The 21,259-nt window shown below is 38.1% G+C and overlaps 1 non-coding gene across 1 annotated transcript; it reads left to right on the forward strand.

Moving 5' to 3' along the window:
* The first annotated feature begins 9,786 nt into the window (after window positions 1-9,786).
* On the forward strand, window positions 9,787-9,893 carry LOC120092319 (small nucleolar RNA R71). The gene has a single exon (XR_005486025.1). It is a non-coding gene; the product is annotated as a small nucleolar RNA R71 (small nucleolar RNA).
* Window positions 9,894-21,259: the final 11,366 nt, after the last annotated feature.

Consider the following 21,259-nt stretch of genomic DNA (forward strand, 5'->3'; position numbering starts at 1 on the left):
TACAATACTTGTAAATATCTACAAAGCGGGCTGTATCCATAGTGTCCCCAGGATAAGGTATCCCTCCTCTATTCTTATACTACAGACCATTTAGGTTATTACTTAAGGCATGATCCACTTGTATGTCTCACATACATGCTTAAGTTACATGAAATAACCACGGATCTTAATTTATTGGATTTGAGTAAATGCAAATAAAATAACATTTATTTTATTAATAACAATCAAAATGTTTACAAACTATGAAACCACTGGGAGAATTAAGACACCAATCCCAACAAAATCCACCTCAAGAGTTGAGGGAACCTCGACGTAGTGAGAGGGTTGCGAACCCATCTGTTCGTTATATGGGTTTAACTGACATCCTATCTATGGTAGCCGATGACGAAGTTGAGGATTCGTTGTCTTACAAGAAGGAAATGGAGGATGTTGATAGAGATGAATGGGTCAAAGCCCTAGATCTCGAGATGGAGTCTATGTACCTCAACTCAGTTTGGGATCTTGTAGATCAAATTGATGGGGTTAAACATATAGGCTGTAAATGGTTCTACAAGAGGAAAGGGGTGCTGATGGGAAGGTGCAAACCTTCAAGGCTAGACTTGTAGCAAAGAGTTATACCCAGGTAGAGGGAGTTGACTATGAGGAGACTTATTCCTGTTGCCATGCTTAAGTCTATCCGCATCCTCCTATCCATTACCTCATATTATGACTATGAGATATGGCAAATGGATATCAAGACTAATTTTGAATGGCAATCTTGAGGAGACCATTTACATAGTGCAACTCAAGGGATTCATAGCCCAAGGTCAAGAGAAAAAGGTTTGCAAGCTGAATCGGTCTATTTATGGACTGAAATAGGTATCTTGATCTTGGAACATAAGGTTTAATACTACGATCAAATCTTATAGGTTTGACCAAAACATTGATGAACCTTGTGTCTATAAGAAAATCGTTAACAGTTCAGTAGTTTTCCTAGTGTTGTATATAGACGATATCCTACTCATTGAGAATGATGTAGGTTTACTGACTTCAGTTAAAAACTAGTTGGCGACCCAATTCCAAATGAAAGATTTGGGAGAGACTCGATTTATTCTTGGGATTCAGATCTTTTGGGATCGAAAGAACAAAGTGCTAGCACTGTTTCAGGCACCGTACATTGACAAGATGTTGATCAATTACTTGATGCAGAACTCCAAAAGGGGCTTTTTGCCTTTTCGGCATGAAGTTACATTGTCTAAGGAACAGTGTCCTAAGACACCTCAAAAGGTTGAGGAAATGAGACGGGTCCCCTATGCATCTGCCGTGGGCAGTTTAATGTACGCGATGTTATATACTAGACCTGACATCTGCTACGCTATAAGGATAATCAGTAGATATCAGTCTAATCTAGAATAGGGTCACTGGGTAGCCGTCAAGAACATCCTCAAGTATCTTCGGAGAATGAGGGACTACATGCTTGTGTATGGTTCTAAGGATTTGATCCTTACAGGATACATGGAATTTGATTTTCAGACAAATAAGGATTCTTGAAAATCCACTTCAGGATCAGTGTTCACTCTTAATGGAGTGGCTGTAGTATGGTGAAGCACCAAGCATGGGTGCATCGCTGACTCCTTCATGGAGGCCGAGTATGTAGTGGCTTGTGAAGCTGCTAAGGAGACCGTTTGGCTCAAGTTGTTCCAAACATGTCTAGGCCCATCACCCTTTATTGTGATAATAGTGGTGCTATGGCGAATTCACGTGAGCCTTGGAGTCACAAGCACGACAAGCATATTGAGCAGAAATACCATCTCATCAGAGAGATTGTGCATCGAGGGGACGTGATTTTCACGAAGATAAGTTCAGAGCACAACGTTGCTAATCTATTTATGAAGGCTCTCACGGGTACAGTGTTTGAGGGTCACCTGCAAAGTATGGGTCTACGAGATTGACTGCGGCAAGTGTGAGATATTGTACTTGGCCTTTGTGCCCTAGTTTATTATTTTATGTACTTGTAATGAGATTATCTTGTACACCTCACTAACTATAGGACAAGTGGGAGATTGTTGGGGTTGATGCCCTAAATCTCGTAGGGTCCTATAGTTTGTAAATATTTGTATGAACAAACAGTTTTGTGATATATAATATGAGATATTTTATTCACTTCAGTCTATGAAATATGAGATATTTTAGTTGCATTAACCTCAAACCAATAAACTAAGATCCATGGTTATCGTTGTAACTTAATCATGTATATGGAGACATACAAGTGGATCATGCTTTAAGTGATAACCCAAATGGTTTGTAATATATGGATAAAGAAGGTGATGTGTTGATTTATCATGCGATGATGTATGTATGCGATAATGTGCAGATGCGATGATCATACAAGTTTTCCTAACAAAGCCCAAGTATAAGCCTTCTTAGGTTCCTGGTAAGTCCAAAGTTGAACATAAGGACTACTAAATAGATATGTAACAGACTCTATGATTATCTTGTGGTGGTGAAAAAGAAATAGATGGTGTTTTGATTTAGACTTTCCTATGATGGAGTTGAACGCAGAGTGATGCAAGCGTAGAGTTATAACAAGTATGTGATGAAGGGGTTAAGAAGTGATTTAGATAACGTATCTCAAGCTTGTGTGCAATTTATGCGATCATGCTATACACAAATATTAGTACTACATTTCTCAGTGCAAAATGCCACATTTCCTATTTCTAGGATGCATGCGATGTGTATGGGAAATAGCAGATAAAACTTATTTCTAAGTTTCTACTCTTGCTTATGCGGTCTAATCCGACTCTCTCAAGCCTAGATTCTATCTTTAGACTACTCTCTCAAGTGCGTCCAAATGATAAATGATGCATACATAAGACAAGATGATCGCATAAAATGCATAGCTTAAGTCATGCTAGCTAAGTACTTCTCAACCTATTCAGAAATTTAGCTACCCATGCATGGTGTGGAGAGATTGAACATAAATCGAAATGAAGTTTCCAGTTTTTGCAAATAAAGTATTGAGTACAAAATAACAAATGGATTTGAGAAATAACAAGCCAGGTAAGCAATGTCTTGCTGCCCGTGGCCTTTTCACTGCTCTTTATCACTTCAACTCTGTTCTAGTTGCAGATTCTTACTCTCGCAAGGGTTCTCCTTCTCTCCTTTGTATTGTTTTCCGGCAGTCTCTCAATCTTTCTGGGAATGATTTCTCTTGACTTCGCCTCGCCTCCTTTTTCTCTCTCCGTCTCTATGTATATATGCATGTGTGTATCTTCTTTTTCTCTAGTAGCATTGGGTATTTATAGATTTCAAGATGAAACAGCTCTTTTTACCAATGATTGCAATGATGGGCAGCATTAATTTCCCTACTCTGTTGCACCGTTTAAAGGTCACCAAAAGTTCAATGTACTTGCAACAGTATGATTTTTAAAGACTTGTCAACTAAATTCGAAATCGACTGTTATTAGCTTTATGTCCCATCATGATTTATTATGTTGTCGCCTTGATGTGAGGTCTTTATGCGATCACTTTTTGAGAAACTTCTCACGATCGCATGACTTACGATCGTAACTTCAAGTGTGTTGTCGCATTGTGCCCTTGGATCACAATTTCCTATACGCCATCGCATTGTACTTGCACATAATAGGCAAATGAACTGCTTTTACGCGATGAGCACTCGTGATCGCAAATCCTTTTAGTTTGACGCTTTCAGACATTATATTGCCTATTTTACCATCGCTTTCTCTCATTGCTTTACTAATTTGAGTTGTAATAACTTGTATTTCTATCAGTTGTCACACCCCTAAATTTAAAACAATGTTTGTCCTCAAGCATAAACTAAAGATTTTCTTTAAAATGTCAACGGCCTTTACCCTACCTAGACTTCTCAAGGTTCCTTATTCAAATTGCTGAACCAATGCCTTCTTAATTTCCATCCTAATCTTTTCTTAAAATATTTCTACTCTTTAGGGACCGCGAGCTTAACCTTCAAAAAAATATTTACTCGTTTCCAGGACATCGCATGATTTATTTCAAAATTTATCAAACCAGGGTGTTCAAGTGATTTTGACCCTTGCTTGATTCAGATATTTGTTTTGTGATCTTGTACTGATCCGAGTGTCCAACCTCCATTTTGGCTTGCCCCGATGGGTGTCATGCGGACATCCAACTACGAGCAAGGTGCTCTTTCTCAGTCACTCAAGCTCATCTCTTTATTTGGCAGCGGAGTTGCGATCACTTGGTTTCTACGTTGATCACGATTCCTACATTCGTTTTGGTTTGCCCCCACGGGTGTCATGTAGACATCCAACTACGAGCAGGATCCGATCTCAACGTTATATAATTTTTTTCTTTATTTTATTATTTTTTTAACATAAATTTCTAAAAATAACAAGGTTGAAAATTAACAAGGTTGAAAATAATATTACTAGCACCCTTAAATTTAACACACAGCAATGTCCTCATTGCTGAAAGACGAAATGATTCATGTGATGGACTTAGGAAATTTCGTAAAAATAGTTTTGAAAGAAAACTGGTAGACCACTAAATTTTAGAAATGTTTCATGAATTGATTGTCTTGGAATTAATTTGACTCTAGTACAGCGGTAAGAAAAAAAGCATAAATTTCATCATTGAAGTCATAATGGGCAAGGGGCGAATGCGACGACCAAATAAAACAATAAAAAATTCAGGATTGAGTCAAACGAAAGAGGATGCGATAGTAGAATTCAGCAATATTAAATTGAAATTCGAGAAATACAAAAATTAAAATAAGATGAGGCAAGGAAGGATACAACCCCCAAACTTAATTTTTCTGCCCGCATTACTTTGATCGCATCCTTTCCTGTGGTGGGCTGATTCTTTGATTGTGATGGGCTGGTCGCACCGATCACGTGTTTTGAGGTTATCGCATTGCTCCATCGCAATCGTTTACTACGATTAGTGTGATAAATAAGAGGATAAAAAGTATGAAAGAAAGAGTTGACAATTATAAAGAGTAGTAACCATGCAAAAATCAAGATAGATTCATGACAGAAAAACAAAAAAAAAGATACTAAAAAAGGATAAATTTCATCCCTGATGAATGTGTGTCGCTTATCAATGTAGGGACTAAATGTTTCTTCTTCATTCTGGCTTCCCTAAGTCCACGGAGGTTTTTTCGCGTTGGAAATCTCCTCCATGATACATCTTCACTCTTTATCCATTTACCTTAAATGCATTGGTCCCATCTTCATTTGTTAATTCTACCGCTACATGTGGGAATATTTCTTTAATTATGAAAGGCCCGGACCAACGCGATTTCAATTTTCCTGGAAAGAGTCATAGCCTAGAATTGAACAGTAAGACCTTCTGACCTGCCGGAGATTATTTTCACACAGATACTTGTCATGCCATCGCTTCGTGCGTTCTTTGTAAATTTTGGCATTTTCATACACCTGTAGTCTCCATTCGTCCAGTTTGAGTAACTGAAGTTTTTTCTCTTCCCCTGCAACCTTAAGATCAAAGTTAAGCTTTTTAACTGCCCACATTGCCTTATACTCTAGTTCCAGTAGCAGATAACAAGCCTTTTCAAACACCAACGCATATGGTGACATGCCTATAGGTGTCTTATATGTAGTCTTATATGCCCACAAGGCATCGTCAAGCTTCATGGCCCAGTCTTTCCTCGATGGATTCACCACCTTCTCTAAAATCGACTTGATTTCTCTGTTAGAAACCTCGACTTGTCCGTTTGTCTCGGGGTGATATGCGGTGGCGATCTTATGGTGGACATTGTATTTGATCAGCAGTTTGTTAATGATATGATTCACAAAGTGGGTCCCTTCGTCACTTATTATGGCACGTGGAGTGCCAAAACGAATGAAGATGTTTCTCTGTAAGAACTTGGAGACTGTTGCAGCATCGTTTGCAATGCATGAAACCACTTCAATCCATTTGGAAACATAGTCGACAGCCAACAGAATGTATTTATGACCATTTGACGATGGAAATGGTCCCATGAAATCTATACCCCAGACGTCGAATAGTTCCACTTCCAATATGATGTTCATTGGCATCACTTTTTTTTCCGAAATGTTTCTAGTGCATTGGCACTTATCACATTTCATAGAATATTCTCGTGCATCCTTAAACAGAGTTGGCCAGTAATACTCACTTTGCAAATTTTTTGCCACTGTGCGCTGTCCCACGAAATGCCCTTCATGGGGTGATTCATGACATTGAAAAAGTATGTGCTGAAAAATAGTCTCTGGAACACAGAGTCTCAATATCTGGTATGGTCCCCTTTTGTAAAGATCTGGCTTGTCCAAATAGTAGAATTTGCATTCATGAATGAGCTGCTTCTTTTGATGGGATGTGTAATTTTCCAGAAATTGTTTGCAGACTAAGAAGTTGACAATATCTGCATACCAAGGTAGTTCTTCAATTTTAAGCAACTGCTCGTCTGGGAATGATGCATTCATCTCGGACTAGATGCGATCCACTACCGGGTTCTCTAACCTCGATAAATGGTCAGCGACCTGGTTCTCTATTCCCTTGCGGTCGATTATCTCTATATTAAATTCTTGGAGTAGGAGAACCCATCAGATTAGTCTCGGCTTCGCATATTTTTTGGTCATTAAATATCTTATTGTCGAGTGGTCGGTGTGGACTACAACTTTTGATCCTAACAAGTAAGGTCTGAATTTTTCAATCGCAAAGATTACCGCTAGAAGCTCTTTCTCGGTGGTGGTGTAGTTCGTCTGTGTGAAGTTCAATGTTCTGCTCGCATATGCGATGGGGTGCACATTGTCTTTACTTTTGTGCTAAGACTGCCCCCATCGCATATCCACTGGTATCGCACATCAGCTCGAATGGCTTTATCCAATCCGGTGCAATCAGAATTGGCGCTGTAGTCAATGCATCCTTTAGTGCTTTGAATGTGGTGAGGTAGTGTGTATCAAAGTTAAAAGGTCTATCAGATTCCAACAACGCATTTAGCGGTCGAGCTATTTTGGAGAAGTCTTTCACAAATCTTTTGTAGAACCCCGCGTGTCCTAAGAAACTCCTTAAAGCTTTCACATTTACTGGAGGTGGAAGTTTTTCTATGTCTTCAATTTTTGCTTTATCCACCTCAAGCCCATTCTTTGAAACCTTATGCCCAAGCACAATTCCTTCTTTAACCATGAAATGACACTTTTCCTAGTTCAGCACCAGATTAATCTCTTCACATCTTTTCAGTATTCTCTCCAAGATTTTCAGACAGATTTCATATGTTTGCCCATAGACTGAAAAATCGTCCATAAAGATTTCAACTGAGTCTTCAAGGTACTCGGAGAAGATTTCCATCATACACTTTTGAAACGTGCTGGGCGCATTGCATAGTCCAAAAGGCATGTGACGAAAGGTGAATGGATAGGTGAATGTGGTATTTTCTTAATCCTCTGGTGCGATCATAATCTGGTTATAGCTTGCATACCCATCAAGGAAATAGAAATAGTAATTCCCTGCTAGTCGGTCGAGCATTTGATCAATGAAAGGTAAGGGGAAATGGTCTTTCTTTGTCGCCGCGTTGAGCTTCTTATAGTCCATTCAAATCCGCCAGCCAGTGACAGTCCTCATGGGGATCAACTCGTTGTTTGCGTTAGGGACTACTATCATCCCACCCTTTTTGGGAACGCATTGTATGGGGCTAACCCACGTGCTATCGGCGATATGATATATAATGCAGGCATCTAACCATTTAATGATTTCTTTTTTAACAACCTCTTTCATCGCAAGTTTCAGTCTGCGTTGAGGTTCTATCGAGCCTTTCTGGTTTTCTTCAAGCCGAATTCTATGCATGCAGTACTTGGGCTAATACCTCTGATGTCTGCGAGCGTCCATCCTATTGCTCTCATATATTTCTTCAGAATACTGAGTAACGTAATTTCTTTTTATTTCGGTAACGCAGAGGATATGATTACTGGCACGGTTTCATTCTGGCCAAGGAAAATGTACTTCAAGTGATTTGGTAGAGTTTTCAGCTCCCGTGTAAGTGGTTACTCTAAGAAGGGTTTCTGTGTTTTTCTTTCTTCATCCAAACTCAACTTTTCTTCATTGTTTGCTGTTTATATTATTGCATGGCAGGTTTCTAAGGATGCTGTCGCATCCTCTCTTCTTCATTTTCTTCCTCGGACTCCCAATCTTCAACGCAAGTGTGTTCATCATCGGAATCTGATAGCCTTCCTCTTCTGGGAGCTTCATTGCCTTGATAATATTAAACCTGAGCTTCTTTCCATTGATGCTTATTGTGATTTCTCCCTTGTGCACATCTATTTGAGCACGACTAGTGGACAAAAATGGTCGTCCTTATATGATTGGCACGTCTTTATCCGCTTCATAATCTAGAATGATGAAGTTTACAGGTAGAACGAATTTGTCTATTGTGACCAAGACATCCTTCAATTTTCCTTCAAGGTGTACCAGGGACCTATCTGCAAGTTGGAGAGTCATCGTTGTGGATGTCAGCTGACCTACATTCAATTGTTTGAAGATTGAAACATGCATTAATTTTATGCTCGCCTCAAGATCACACAATGCTTGACCAATGTAGATCCCTCCTATTGAGCAGGGTATTGTAAAGCTGCCTGGGTCGCGCATCTTTGGTGGGATTATAGTATTTAATTCTTGTGTTAATGCCACCGTGGCGAATTTTCCTGTGCTTCTTTTCTTCAAAACAATATCCTTAAAAACTTGGCATACACCGACATCTACTTTATCGCTTCTATAAATGGAATATTGATGTGTAGTTGTTTCAATATTTCTAGGAAGCGATGATACTGATCTTCATCGTTTTTCTTCTTTTTCAGTCTTTGAGGGAATGGAGGTAGTTGTACTTTCACTGTTCCATGGTCTGGAGGCTTAGAGGTGATCGCATCTTTAGGTTCCATAGTCTCAGACTCCTTTGACTCAGTTTGTGACAACGGTTTCTTTGATTCAATCGCATGTTGCTCCATTGAATCGGTCTTGCTAGGCTCTTTCCTGACTTCTACCATCGCCTTTCCACTTCTTAGGGTGATTGCTTGGCAGTGTTCTTTCCCTGTATTCCCTGGATTCTGTGGAAGCTTAGTCGAGCTAGGCAATGTCCCTTGAGGTCTGTTCTTTAGCTCTCCCGTGATTTGTCCTATTTGAATTTCTAAATTGCGGATGGATATAGCTTGGTTTTGAAGGACTGTTTCATTCTTTTCGATGTATTGTCTTAACAAGTTCTCCAGGGATGATGATGGTGGTGTTTGAGAGCTGCTAGCTTGTTGTTGTTGTTGTCCGTTAGTTCTTTGAAAAAATCCTGGTCTTTGCGCCATAGGTTGACTGCTTTGTTATTAGTTGTTCTTTCAAGTGAAATTAGGGTGGTTTTACCACCCCGAGTTGTAGGTGTTTGAAAAAGGATTATTTTTGATAAAGTAGATTGATTGGGGATTTCATGGACACTCTTCAACAAAATGCGGTTCTTCACATGCAACGCAGCTGGTGCTTATTTGTTCTATTGCATTGACTTGCCCATTTCGAGTTCCGAAATTGTTAATTGCGATGCCTTGCAACAAATTTATCATCGCATTCATCTGATTTTGCAATGATGCGATGGCACCATTACTTGTATTACATTCTTTGGGTTTTTCTCTTTGATCGCTTCCTTGCCAATCTTTGTGGTTTTTTGAGATGCGATCAAGAATGTTCTTTGCCTCATCATATGTCTTGTCCAGCAGACCTCCTGTTGCTGCCCCATTGGCAGTTATCTGCAATGCAGAATTGAGTCCATGATAGAAAATCTCCATTTGGAGACAATCCGACAATCCATTGTGTGGGCAGTCGTGTACGAGTCTCTTGAATCTCGCTCATGCGTCACTGAGCAATTCATCTTCTTCTTGTTCAAAATTGGTGATCAATATCCTTCTTCTGGCATTCTCTGAAGGAGGGAAATATTTCTTCATAAACTTTTCTACAACTTGTTCCCATGAAGTTATCTCTCCTGGTTCGAGGGAGTATGCCCATTTTCTTGCTTTATCGCATAGTGAAAATGGAAATAACGTGAGTCGAACCTCTTCTTTGGAAATATTAGGAAACACAAAAGTGTTACAAATTTCGATGAAACTTCGTAGATGGGCGTGCGGATCTTCACCACGCCGTCTTCCAAACTGTCCTGCTGTTTGTATCATTTGTAACATTACTGGCTTCATCTTGAACCTTGATCCATCTAATGCTGGTCTCATGATTCCTGAAGAGAGAAATCATATAGATTTTGTGACGCATAGCCCCGTTGCGATCATTTGGCAGTAGGATAGAATTTGCCATTATGTTGTTTTTATTTATTGCTCATTTCTTAGGTTGTTCATCCATTCTGTGAACTCTTCCTTGTCGTCTACGTCTATTTTTCTATCTTCTGCGAAATGTTCTTTCGATCTCTGGGTCGTAGTTGGGCTCAGGAGCGTGTCCTTCGCTCATGCGACGCTTTCTTCTTCCTTTACCGAAGGAATGGTAATGCAAAAAGGTTGAAAGCTACAAAGGTCAAAGAGGTTTGATGTTAGTGCAATCTATACCATAGTCCTCGGCAACGATGCCAAAAACTTGATGCGTTGATTTATCATGCAATGATGTGTGGATGCAATAATGTGCAGATGTGATGATCATACAAGTTTTCCTAACAAGGCCCAAGTATAAGCCTTTTTAGGTTCCTGGTAAGTCCAAGGTCGAACACAGGGACTACTAAATAGATATGCGACAGACTCTATGATTCTTTTGCGGTGGTGAAAAAGAAATAGATGGTGTTTGATTTAGACTTTCCTATGCGATGGAGTGGAACGTGGAATGATGCAAGCGTAGAGTTATAATAAGTATACGATGAAGGGGCTGAAAAGAGATTTAGCTAACATTTCTCAAGCTTGTTGATGCGTTATTTTATGAGGTGAAATTATGAAATGAATTATGGTGATGGAAATGAGTTGAGCAATAAGTTTTCTTAGCAGAATCCAAGTGTAAACCCTACTGAGTTTCCTGGCAAGTCCAAGGTCGAACTCAGGGACTAAGGAAAATGGTATGTGGTGATAATTTTCAAGAAGACTTTACGGTAACCAATAAATCAAAGAGTTGTTTTGCGTTGTTGTTTGCAGTATAAAATAAATGTATGCGGCGGAGTTACAAAAAGAGTTGGGAATATGGAAGAAGCGATGAATATGCAGGGGAACGGGTTGAGAAGGGGTTCAGCTAACACTTCATAGGATGTGTTCATGTTATACGATCATGTAACACATATACAATAGCAAATCATCTCTCATCACAAATGCTACAGCTTCTAGTATTAGAACGCATGTGATATATGCGATGAGTCTATAGGACTTATACATAAGCCTCTATTCTTATTTATGCGATGACAAATGACACACACACAAATAAAGGCAACCACATAATATCATAACTTATCTCTAGGATGCATGCGATGCATGTTAGCAAACAGAGCTTATCTCTATGTCCTTATCTCTCGCTTATGCAGATCTAATCTCGCTCTCTCGAGTCTAGATTCTAACCCAGCTCTCTTAGGTCTTAGGTTCTTTCTTTAGACTCTCTCTCGATTAGCTTTAAAAGGGTGTTGGGCGCAACATAAGAAAGATAATTGCATGTTAGCTTAGTTCTTCTCAACCCATTCGATAAAGTTAGCTACTCATGCGTGCTTTTAAAAGAGTGAACAGATGTAGAATAGCAAGTTCCATTTTATAGATATAGAATTGAAATACAAAATAACAATGCAAGATGAGAATAAGGAGCCTGGTAGCAATCTCTTGCTTCTCAAGGATTTTACATTGTCTTTTCTACTCTGTTCAAAAGATAGTCTCGCTCTCGCGAGAGTCAGCCCTCTCTCTGCTTTCCACGCCTCTGGGTTCTCTCTCGAGCTAACCAGAGCGATCTTCTGGCGTCTTTTCCCTTCTCTCGCTCCGCCTTCCAAATAAAAAGGAAAACTATAAACAAGGCTGTTTCTTTCTAAGGAAAAATTCTCTAATTGTCCGAACTTCTTCACTGAAGGTTGCCTTTGGTATTTATAGAGCTTCGAGGTGAAAAGCTGCTTCTCTCTTATGATTGCACTGATGGGATGGCATTAATTCTTTTTCTGATGTGCCAAATATTTGTCACCGAAAAGTTGAGTGTACTTACTACAATAGTTCGTTAGCGGCTTGTCAACTTAATTCGGAATCGACCGTCATCAGCTTTCTGTCCCATCGTGATTTATTATGCTTTTCACCTAGATGCGCCCACCAAGTTGTGGCGGGTCTATGTGGCAATCCTTCTTGAGCAGATATTTGCGAGCAAAAATCACCGCAAAGCCTTGCAGTAACGCTGTGTTCGACCGTTGCTTTCTTGTGATCGCATTTTACGCTTTGCGACAACGCATATCCTGCACAAAAATACAAAAGTTATCTATTTTTATGCGATGAACGCATGCGACCATATTGTTATAAACTTAATGCTTTTTTGACGCAATCTTATATATTTTATCAACATAAACCTGCATTGTTTAATAACATAGCACTGTAATAATGTGCGTGCATTTCTGCCTGACATATATCTTGCAGTTGGAATCGTCAGCAGGTTCCAATCTAATCCTGGATACAGTCATTGGACCGCTGTAAAACATATCCTCAAGTATCTTAGGAGAACGAGAGACTATATGCTTGTGTATGGACCTAAGGATTTGATCCTTACGGGATACACTGATTTTGATTTTTAGACTGACGTAGATTCTAGGAAATCTACTTCAGGATCAGTTTTCACTCTTAACGGAGGAGCTATAGTTTGGAGAAGCATCAAGCAAAGTTGTATTGTTGACTCCACCATGGAAGCGGAATACGTGGCTGCATGCGAAGCTATTAAGGAATCAGTATAGCTACGCAAATTCTTAGCTGATTTGGAAGTCATTCCAAATATGCACCTGCCTATCACACTGTATTGTGATAATAGTGGTGCTGTTGCTAACTCAAAGGAACCCAGGAGTCACAAGCGTGGAAAAAATATTGAACGAAAGTACCATCTCATCCCGGATATTGTACATAGAGGAGATGTGCTCGTCACAAAGATAGCCTTTAAAGACAACCTTGCTGATCCATTAACCAAAGCCCTCTCGGCTAAAGTTTTCGAGGGCCACCTAGTGGGACTAGGACTCCAAATAGTGTAATCAAGGGCAAGTGGGAGAGTGTCTATGGTATTATAGATGCCCTAGTTTATTGTATTTTTCCCACTATGTATCTCAACATTATATTGTATATATTTGTTCTCACTGGAATTTTAGTCCAAGTGGGAGATTGTTAGGAATGTCCTAGAACTCGCAGTTCATATTAAACATTTCTATTTAATCAATAACAATGACTTGTTAATTTTGCATCTTATTATGAAAATCCAATAAACGCATCCTTGGCTATAGTCTGAATTCTGTAACTTTATGTAGTGACATAAATAGGATCAAGTTGACAGTATATAGCCTAAATAGTCTAATAAGTATATGAATGAAATTAGGTATCTCATCCTGGTAACACTATTGGATGCAGCCCACTCTGTAGTTGTTACAAGAAGTTGTAAGGTGCTACAAACGATGTGATTCACAAATAGTTCATGTTGAGGCATGAGAGTAGGGGCATCCTATGCAATGAGTTTGCATATAGATTGGACCACGAAAATAGTCACTTTTCTTTATAACGACCGTTTACCGTTAAAACTGACTATTTCATTTATTATATAACCTAGTGTAACGCTAAAGAATGAATCATACAAGCTCATGTCCCCGGAAACGGCACCATAAACTTGTAAGCGCATAATGTATAATGATGTGTAATGCGATGATATGCGATACTACTTCTAGATGTATGCGTTATTAATGAAATGTTTGTAGTATGCCATGCGTTATCAAAAGTTTCCTTACGTTGAAACCAAGTATAATTCCACCGTAAGTTTCTTGGAGTGAACCGAGGTCGAACACAGGGATTGTGTAGTTAATGCGTTACGTTCGTGATATATACGACCGTGGGTTTTTTAATTAATAAAAAGTTGTGTTTATACAAGTATTTAAATTGTGATAAAGTAAAATTATGTGGTAAAGTAAAGTTGCGATAATAAAATAAAATGCGATAAAAGTAAACCTAAGCTATTATGATACAAGATATTGATACATGATACTGAGATTGAGACTGACTGTGAAGATTATACAAAGGGTCGTGTTATGCGGTGACAAGTTTTTATGTATGGAACAGAGATAGAAAGGGTAATTAATATAAAAATTGCAAGTTTATTAATTGCGTTAAAGATTTAACTATGGTTCCGCTTTCCCTTGGAGTACACCTCTCGGTGATCGGCCGCGTTCCCACATCTCTATGGTGAAACAAGGATGAACGTAATGAACGCAAGGTTGCTTCTATCTCTGGAAGTACTACTCGCTTTAGTTAACACATTCTTCTAACCTTCTTTCGATAGGCAGAATGGCATCTTCACTTCTGCTCTCACAGGTGAAGATGTCGTCTAGCATGCTTTAACTAAACATATTTATTTCTTTAGCACAGATTTTTTTTTTTTTTAATTCATTCTAATTACCAAGGGATTAAGAAAACGTCATGGAAAAAGCAGTTAATGGAGGAATGGAAATAGACAGAAAGATGGAGATGAAAATGATCATGACATATACTAATATTTAGCGTCTGATACATGGTGCGAATGATAGAGATTAAGAAGATGAATACAATTGATGATAAGAGATAGAAACAAATACAGAAGAGTGCCAACATCTTGACACAGATCTAGACGGTGGATTTGCTTGCTGGCGAATGGAGTGAATGGAAGGAAAAGCTTCCCTCTCAGGCTTGCTCGTCCGGTAGGAGTGACCTTGGTACAGAGCTTCATGGCGAGGATTGAAAGGATTTATCCTGAGACTCACCTCTCGGCCTTGGCTCTTAAATCTTCCCAGATCTTCTTCGATTAGCACTCAGACCAGTCTTTCTCTCAATATACAAATATCAAAATATGCCTGTATCAAGTATATTTTTTCAATGGAACTTCAAAGGCTATTTATAGGCTCAGCTTTGACTTTCTAATTTGTGGACCCCACTTTATTGTTATGGAAATTTCGAAAATGGTGGAGTGAATATTTCTTCTGTTACGCGATCAATTCCGTCAGAAATGCACAACGGTCAGCTGCACACGTGTCAGGATCCTCCGCAATTGCGCTGCTCTTTTGCATCTTCGATTGTTTGCCCGCATGCGGTTTTGTTTTCTATTACTGCATGTGATTGACGTTGCGTTGATCGCAAAGCTCTTGATCGATTGTCGCATGTGCCGTCATTGCGTTGATCGTCTATTCATTCCTGAATGATGGGTGCAATATGACGTAGATGCGTTGATCTTTTTTCTTGAGCCATGAACGCATATGGTGACTTGATTTCCTACAAAACATATTTCAAATATTCTTTTCTACCATCACAATGGTGTCAATGGGTGTATTGACGAAAATTTATAATTCTTGCATTTCTTAGCTAATTTCTCTACAATTGACACAATTTTCCTTTCTTTTGGCGACAATATCTAAATAAAGCAGTATAAATAACTTGTATTTCTACAAGTTATTACCTAGGTTAACTCGATCTTAATTCTGGGCTAGCTATGAACTCCTGTTTGTTCGGGATTATCCTTTGATATGAAAACGATGAGAGTAGTCCAACAGCACTGCTCGATAAGCTTACCATTTTGGGGATGAATAGCTGGGGACATAGTCTTGCAAGATGGAATTCACTCCTACCTATTTAGGGTTAGCAGATAGGTAGTTCTCTTAAGTACTGACTCCAGGTCTTGAGAGAAAGGATTTGATTCATAGAGATTATGAATCATAATTGTTCATTAGAGGATCAGTAGGAACTTAAGGAACAAGATGTAGTCATAGGGGTAAAATGGTATTTTTGACCTAGCTGTGATTACGAACAACCTGTGAAGGATTGACTTACTAATTATGGTTATTTAGTGGACATAATATATCTACAGTGAGGGAAATTCAACTATAGGCTATAGTGGAGTGTCCCATTAGTTAACAAATGGGAGTTAGATCGGACTAATGAGTTTAGCCGATTAATCTCGAATTGTTGGAGCCCATGATCTGTAGGTTCGCGAGGTCCCCCTATTAGCTCGTAAATGGATAAGCTTTAGGGTAGCTTGAGAGATTAATTTGAAATGTTCAAATTAAACGGAACAAGAGAATAAATATATAAATATGATTTAAATATATAAAGATGATTGTTATGCAAAAAATTAATTTAATATTTGATATTAAATTAATTAATTTTTTAAGTTAATTTATGAAATTAATTTATGAAAATCAAATTTTGAGTTAAAATTATTTAATATCATTTTTGGTTTTAAAAAGAAAATGAAAATCGTTTGCATGATAGCACAAAAATGGAAAATGGGTATTTTCCATTACCATCATCTTTATGCTCACACAAAATGCATTATCTTCTTGACCTTGATTCTCCAAGCATGAGCTGCATTCTATCACTTTGCATGTTCATCTATTATATAAAGTAGAATAGAGTTATTGGAGAAGAGGATAATGAACAGAATTTCGAGAGAAATTTTTTAGAAGAAGAAACTGTCTTTTTCGGCTGTGCTGTTGTGAGTTTCTTTGGTTTCTTCACTTCTTCAAGCTATTCTTGAGTCCCACAACTCTGCCTAAAGCTCCAAGAGCATAGTAGGGAAGGCTTTGAGGTGGTTCACGTTGATAACAAGGGCAGACAGTAGCTGAACAGGCGTTATCTTGAAGAGTTCATCAAAGGTATGTTCATAAAACCCACTTTTTTAGAAGAGCGGGCTTTAGTTTTTGCTAAAATTAGTGAATTAGAAAGCTTATGGATCCTTGATACTTCCACTGCATATTTTTTTACCCTTTCAATTAGTATCAGAGCATCTTTTAAGCTTTCAAGTCGGTCTAATTTTGGCATTTTAATTCTCTTTAATTTCTCAATTAAATTTGTTATTGGCTCTTGTTTGATGAGCATTTATGTGTTAGCAAGAGTCTGTAATTTATTTGGAGTCATTAGAGTTGAAATTAAGATATAATTGAAGAAACAAGCAAAGGAGGTCAAGTTGCTATTCGAGTTTTTTCAGCTTCTGCTTAAATATGTTGCTGAGGTCCAGTTGCTAAACGATCGTTTAGCTCAGACGTTGCATGATGAGAAGAAAAGCTAGACGATCATTTAGTAATATGCGTTGGTCGTTGTGATATTGAACGCTAAACGATCATGTACCTGCGGGAGCTAAGCGATGCGTTCATTTGCTATACGATAGTATTACGCGATCATTTAGTTTTTGTTGTAGGAACTAGACAATTCGTTGATTTTGCTAAACGATGGTGCTATACGATCGTTCAGCAACGATGCACGCTAAACGATACGATGAAATGCTACGCGATAGCATTGAGCGTTCGTTTGGTCGCGGAGCTAAGCGATCGTGTAGATAAATGCTATAAGACGCGATGATGTTCTATACGATGGAGCTATGCGATCATTAAGCTGCGGGCAAATACTAAATGACGACTTGAATGCACTGGGCGATGGTGTTATGCGATCGTTTAGTACTATGCGATGAAGCTAAGCGATTGCACTGCGATGGAACTAAACGATCGTCTAGTCCTATGCGATAGAGTTAAACGATCGTTCAAGTTTTAGGAAACACTATGTGATCGTGTAGTTCCTCACAACTCCAGGCGATGACACTAGACAATTACATCCAGATGTTACACGACCGGCCTTAGCAGCATATTGAGGTTGGATCGAGAGAAACCGATTCGACCGGTTTATTCAAGGTTCAATCTAGTTCAGCCTCAAATGGTTGTGGTTGGTTTGATTCAGGCTTTGTTGGTCTAGTTTAGACACGTCCAGCCTGGTTCAAGTTGTTTTGGGTTTAGTTTGGAACGGTTCGAGTGGTTCAAAGATGATTTTGAAGTTGTTAGTAATAGTTAGCTGTCTGTTTGCTTGTTTATGCCAAAATGAAAACCATAACAGTTAGTATTTAATTGTTTATGCATGAGATGTATGTGATAATTAAGTAAATTAATGTATGTACATACAGTATGCCATGTAGATTTAAAACCCCACCATAGGAAGCATGTTACATGCATTGACAGTACGTTATAATTGTTATAATATATAGTATACATGTTAGGGTTATGTTTAATATAATAATTATATTAGATACCTTTGTTGAATGTTGTGGATGTTTAAGCATGTCTAAATTTTGTAAGTTGTTATAAAATTGGTTAGACATTTAAAATCCATAACAAAGAATAGCTGCATGCTCACTTAGATTAACAACTAATTTTAATCGTTAAAATAGATTGTTGCCTTATAAAATACGGTTACAAACTCATATCGGCTCATAAATCTGTCTAAGGTTGGGGGTACTTAAGTTGACGGTTTACGGAACACCTCCTACCTGGGGATTATGACCGAACAATTGAGAGTTGTTAACTAATTTTATGAGCTTGCGTGAGTGATGTGAGGTAATAAAATGGTTTATCACCTAGACATTGTAGGTTAAATCCAATTATAAGAGTTATATTTGGATAAACCACTTAGACTTAGGTTGTATGAAATTAGCCGTCATGCCTAAGTAAATTAACCAAACATTTAGAATACTCAGTGGGAGATTAACAATATATTTAATATATAGTTATTAGCTCTCACATCCTCAAGAGTTCACACCGTGAGATCCATGCTCAGCTTCTTTTCAATTTTACCTCGACTGCTCCATACGGAAAATGTTTGCATGGGTCAATAACAAGGTGAATGAGGGAAGTGGTTCATAGTAAGTGGGTGAAGGAAATGTGTCAACATTATCCTACGGTCTCCTCCATTAGTTTGAACCGTGAGATTCCTATGTTGCGCCTTCTGTTGTTTTTATATGGCACTAGCTATTCATTAACCGCAATGATCCCTACGGAGGATTGTAACATAGGAATCGGAACAACTCAAGCTTTAGTAAAATGAATAGGGTCTTATAGTTCCGTCTTGGATATTGTCTTCTCTTTCGAAGGCATATTCATATTGTTCTATAAGATCTGAAAATGGCGGGTCACACTTACAAGAATTACTAAGTATTAGTAAAGATCTTGACCGAAAACGATAACCAAAAGAACATTGGGATATGAGTTATTCTAGATAATAGTATTTGGTCAAGAACTGTCTTACTTCTGTGAAGGAATTCTTGACTGCCCCACGGTAGAACTTGTTCTAAATCACTTAAATATCATTATAAATAAATAAAGATTTATTGGGTACTTTATTAGTTTTGCTAAAATGGATTTAGATGCATATTTAATAGAATTTATTTAAAATGTTTCAGCAAAACTGCTTGCTTCTGAAAAATTTAACGGAGAGGGTTACTCCAACTAGAAATCAAATATCAATACAATATTAGTAGTAGTTGACTTGAGGTTTGTGTTAACAGAGGAGTGTCCTTCAGTTCCCAGTTCAACGGCGACCCGAAATGTTTGGGATGTTTATGATAGGTGGGTAAGGACGAACAAAAAATCCCGAGCCTATATCTTGGCAAGTATATCTGATGTACTCAACAAGAAACACGAGGTCATGCTCATAGCTCGTGAGATCATGGCATCATTACAGGAGATGTTAGGGCAACTGTCATCGTCTGTTAGACATAAAGCCATTAAATATGTGTATGTGACACGTATGAAGGATGGGACTAACGTGAGAGAACATGTTCTCGACATAATGGTCCATTTTAATATCGTAGAGGCTCACAGGGCTATGATAGACGAAACAAGTCAGGTGAGCATGATACTAGAATCTCTTCCTAAGAGCTATATACCGTTCAAGACAAATGCTGTCATGAACAAAATCACTTATAACTTAACGACGTTTTTGAATGAATTGCAAACTTATCAATCGATGATGAAACTCAAGGAAAAGGAAATAAATGTTATTTCTAAACCGAAAAAGTTTTACAAAGGGTCTACTTCTGGTATAAAACCCGTTGATGATAAGAAAGCTAGTCCTTCTTCTTCTTCTAAAGATAAAACCTTACAGATGAAAAAGAAAGGAAAAGGGAAAAAGAAAACCACTGTGAAGAAAAACAAAAACAAAACTCCCAAGGGAAAATGTTTTCATTGTGGAGAGGTTGAGCATTGGAAGAGTAATTGCCCAAAATATTTGGCTAAAAAGAAAGCAGAAAAGAATAAACAAGGTAAATATGATTTACTAGTTGTTGAAACATGTATAGTGAAAAATTCTCACCTTAACTGGATATTAGATTCAGGCGTCACTAATCATGTTTGTACTTTTCTACAGGAAACTAGTTCTTGGAGAAGACTTTCTGAATATAAGATGACTTTCAAGGTGGGCATAGGTGAAGTCATTTCAGTTGAAGCAGTGGGAGATGTGAAGTTGTTTTTTGGGGATTCTTTTATCTTACTCAAGAATGTGTTCTTTGTATCTAAGTTGAAAAGGAATCTGATCTCCATTTCTTGTCTTTTAGAAAATATATACAGTGTATCTTTTGAATGTAATGAAGTGTTTGTTTATTCAAGAGATGTTCATATTTGTTCTGCTAGACTTGCAAATAACTTATACATATTACAACCAACAGAACCAAAAGTTATTTTGAATATAGAGATATTTAAAACAGCTAAAACTCATAATAAAAAGCGAAAAATTTCTCCTAACGCCTATCTTTGGCACCTCAGGCTTGGTCACATTAATCTCAACAGGATCGAGAGATTGGTAAAAAATGGTCATCTAAATCAGTTAGAAGACAGTTCCTTACCTCCATGTGAATCATGTCTTAAGGGAAAAATGACGAAAAGATCTTTTTCTGACAAAGGTTTTCATACCAAAGAACCTCTTGAACTTATACATTCAGACCTTTGTGGTCCAATGAATGTTAAAGCTCGAGGAGGATATCAGTACTTCGTCAGTTTTATTGATGATTACTCTCGATATGGCTATATTTACTTAATCAGTCATAAGTTTGAAACTCTTGAAAAGTTCAAAGAATTTAAGGCTGAAACTGAAAATTAGTTAAGTAAAAGAATTAAAACACTTCGATCTGATCGAGGTGGTGAGTATATGGATTTTTTATTCCAGAACTATCTAGTAGATCATGGAATTCAATCCCAACTCATGGCACCTGGAACACCACAACAAAACGGTGTTACAGAAAGGAGAAATCGAACTTTGTTGGACATGGTTCGGTCTATGATGAGTTATGCTCAATTACCTCAATCCTTTTG

Source organism: Benincasa hispida, chromosome 11 (assembly GCF_027475165.1).
Source record: "Benincasa hispida cultivar pf3 chromosome 11, pf3_genome.v1.1, whole genome shotgun sequence".
NCBI classification, from domain to species: domain Eukaryota; kingdom Viridiplantae; phylum Streptophyta; class Magnoliopsida; order Cucurbitales; family Cucurbitaceae; genus Benincasa; species Benincasa hispida.